Source organism: Hibiscus syriacus, unplaced genomic scaffold (genome assembly GCF_006381635.1).
Source record: "Hibiscus syriacus cultivar Baekdansim isolate YM2019G1 unplaced genomic scaffold, ASM638163v2 tig00109991_pilon, whole genome shotgun sequence".
Lineage (NCBI taxonomy): Eukaryota > Viridiplantae > Streptophyta > Magnoliopsida > Malvales > Malvaceae > Hibiscus > Hibiscus syriacus.
Genome location: NW_024062551.1, coordinates 291,830 through 295,537, shown reverse-complemented (window position 1 = coordinate 295,537; position 3,708 = coordinate 291,830). Strand labels below are relative to the sequence as shown.

Here is a 3,708-nt window from a genome sequence, read left to right as displayed (position 1 = left end):
TCGAGTGGAGAATATATACTTTTCGAGTCAAATTCATATGAAAGATACATATTTTTTGAGTTAGGTCGGTTGAAAAAACCCTACCCGTTACCATTTCTATCTATATCTAAGAAGAATAAAAAAAAAAACTAGTGCTTGCTTCACATGCTGTCATTCTCTTTATTCATCAAGACCAAAGACAAAACAGACATTGAATTTGAGACATACCCTACACATTCATCTCTCCCTTTCTCTCTCTCGTCTTTCAGTTTTCTGGTTCATATCATCTTCGTCTCTGTAAATCTAATCCAACCCTTAAATACCCATTCTCTGATCCTCTTTCTTCTTCTTGTTCTTCTTTCATTGCCCAAAAAAGGGCAAAAAAATTCATCATTGGGTGTATTTTATTACATGTAGTGGTGCTCCGTTTCATCTTCTGTTAATGGCTGCCGCCCAAATCTTTCGAAGCAAAGAGAGCGATGAAAACAGTAACAATGAGGTTAGCAGGAAAGAGATACAGGCCGCCATTGCCAAGGCAGTGGAGCTTAGAGCTTTACATGCAGCTTTGGTGATGGGGAACAACAGCAACAACAGCCCTTCAAATAAAAAATACGCTTCCTTTTCGTCTCCTGTTTCTCGCCCTGCCGCTCAGTTGTCTGCTCAAGATTACCCTGTTTTCACCCCTGTGAGTTCATCCATGTCCAGTCTTCTCTTTTCATTAATTTTAGATTTGTTGTTTGAATGATTACTCTATAGATTCAGGGATCAAAGATAGCTTTTTCACAATTATTTGTTAGTGTTTTCTTGTTTTTGTTCCGTGTGAAATGGAAAGGCATACGATTAGGGATGAATACTCGAACAAGTCGAGTCGGGTAAAATAATTTCGAGTTGGACTAGGTGAGTCTTCTTTTATAAGCTTGTGTTTATAAAATTTGAGTATGAACTGGTTGAGTTTATGATTAAATTTAATTGTAAGTATTTGTAATTTTACGATATTAATTGATTCTAATTTAAATAGATTTTTATAATAATGTATGTATGTATGTCTTTCATATGTAATATATATATACCACAGAGAATTAAAGTATTCGACTCGAATTTGAAAATCAATTCATTACTAAATTTTTTTTATTTATTCAAGTCTTATTTTATAATTTAATTTATGAAATTACGAGTTAAATCGAATCAAATAAATTGTTTTAACATTGAATCAAGTCGGAAAATTTGATTTTTCTAGTAGTGGATTTTTGTTCACTTCTACTTATGATCACTAACTTTAAGGAAACATTTTGACAGAGTTATGAAGGTGAAGCATTATCTGAAAGTTGGGATGAATATGGCTTGGAAGCAGGAAATGACACTGAAATTGTTTTATCAGATTATAAGAGAGAGACTTCCGGTTCGAGGAACGGTCTCTCTCCGGAGATGCCTGCCTTCGAATCGCACGTTTGTCCGGCCGAAGATCAAATGTCTGTTACCGGTTCTTGCGCAAACCACATCACTGTCCTACAGACATCTCCGGGAACTGAATTCTTCAAGCCCACTAGGAGTAGGAGAAACAGTTTGGGGGACTTCAAGTCATTGTCATCTTGCAATCGATGCAAGCCCGCCATCATAAATGCCGAGTCCGAACACGTTGTTAGGAGCACCAAGAATTCGAATATGGTGGTGCCGCTAACCGACTCCCACTCGTCTGTTCAACCACAACCGAAGAACCGAGGGGTGATTTCGTGGTTATTCCCCAAGTTGAAGAAGAAACACAAGAACGAGAATTCGCCGACTCGAACGGAATCTGAGGATGCTTCGCAAATATTCAAGGAATTCGGCATGTTATCGATCGAAAATTGAAGAGAGAGCTGATGGAAGCAAATGAGAATAGGGATGCTGCATTGATGGAAGTTGTTGAGATGAGATCTTCACTAGGTGACCTCAAGCAGAAGCTGGAGTACTTGGAAACCTATTGTGAAGAGCTGAAGAAAGCCTTAAGGCAAGCAACACAAACAAAGGGTTCTCAATTCAATGAAAAGCTCGGGAAAGGGAAATCGATCAGCGGTGACGGAGAAGACCCGATGCCGGTCGGCGAAGAGGTAATGGTAGAGGGTTTCTTGCAGATAGTATCCGAAGCGAGAGTATCGGTGAAACAATTCTGCAAGACACTTGTTGCTCAGATTGAAGAGAGTGACAGTACTTTAATGGAAAACTTGAATTCGCTTCTCCAACCATATAAACTCTCGTTGAATTCAAAGTACTCGAAGGCGGTATCATACCATTTGGAAGCAATCATAAACCAATCACTCTACCAAGATTTCGAGAACTCCGTGTTTCAGAAAAACGGATCCCCGAAGCTCTTGGACCCTCAACAAGATCGCCAAGCGCAGTTTTCGTCGTTTGTTGCACTAAGAAACCTCAGTTGGAACGAAGTGCTGAGGAAAGGGACTAAATATTACAGTGAGGAGTTCAGTAAGTTCTGTGATCAGAAGATGAGTTTGATCATTTCGACGCTGAATTGGACGAGACCGTGGCCAGAACAACTGCTTCAAGCCTTCTTTGTTGCTGCAAAATGCATATGGCTGCTTCATTTACTGGCATTCTCATTCAATCCACCATTGGGCATCTTAAGGGTCGAAGAAAATCGAACCTTTGATCCACAATACATGGAGGATATGTTCATGGAAAGGCAGAAGTCGCATGGACCGAGTCGGGTTAAGATCATGGCGATGCCTGGATTCTATGTTCGGGGTAGGGTTTTAAGGTGTAAGGTGATTTGCAGATATAAAATTGTAGCTTAAATTCTTTTCTGATATGGTTCTTTCAAGGGCAGATTCAGCTTCAAGTATGTAACTACCTTATAGGTCTTAACGTATAAGGGTGCTAGTAGGCTTCTTCTGTATTATTAATCTCATTTTATGTTTAGATTTAAGGTACTGTCTAACATAAGAATATATTTTTCTTTAAAAAATTATATACTCAAAAGAATTTTTGATATTTTACTCATATCTAATACATGTAAAAAAAGTACATGTAAAAAACGAGCGAATCGAACGACTTTAGTGATTAAAGAGATTATTTTATCTCTATAAGTTCTAGATTCGAATATGACATTTACAAAAGTATTTGAGCGTTCAATGTCGATAGTCGCTGGATTTAGGATTGTGGATGCATAAATTTGTGCCGATTAGGGATAAACTAACCGAGTTGAATTGAGCATTATTGAGTTCTACTTAATTCAAAAGTTTACGAGTTTAAAATTGTTAAGCTTGACTTAAACTCAATCAAAAATTGAAGTTCGACTGGAGCTCAAAAAAAAGCTTGAACTCGAAATATTCTCAAACTTAGCTCGATTGAAGCTTGAGCTTGAACCTAAATCTTAAGCACATAAAAACCTTATATTGTATTTTAAAGAAACAACATATAAATGTTAATGCTATTCATAATTAAATTTAAAAATATATAAAAAAAAATTAATGTATTAATTTTTTTCTTCAAATTATTCTAGATCTTTTGAGTCAAGTATCAAGTAGTTTATTTCAATTCGTTAAAAATTTGATTCGAATTCGAACTAGATCCAAATTTATTCAAATTAAATATTAATTGAATTTTAATCAAATTAAATTCAAATAAATTTTTTTATCTATTTCGTCTCATTTATAATCCTAAAAAAGTAAACAACACAAGTATCAAAATCTGTAAAATCAAGAGCTTTGAGTATTCCACCATTCATTAATCTCT

The 3,708-nt window shown here is 36.2% G+C and overlaps 1 pseudogene; it reads left to right on the top strand.

Annotated features, from left to right (window-relative positions):
• The first annotated feature begins 213 nt into the window (after window positions 1-213).
• Window positions 214-2,892, top strand: LOC120212034 (annotated as a pseudogene).
• Window positions 2,893-3,708: the final 816 nt, after the last annotated feature.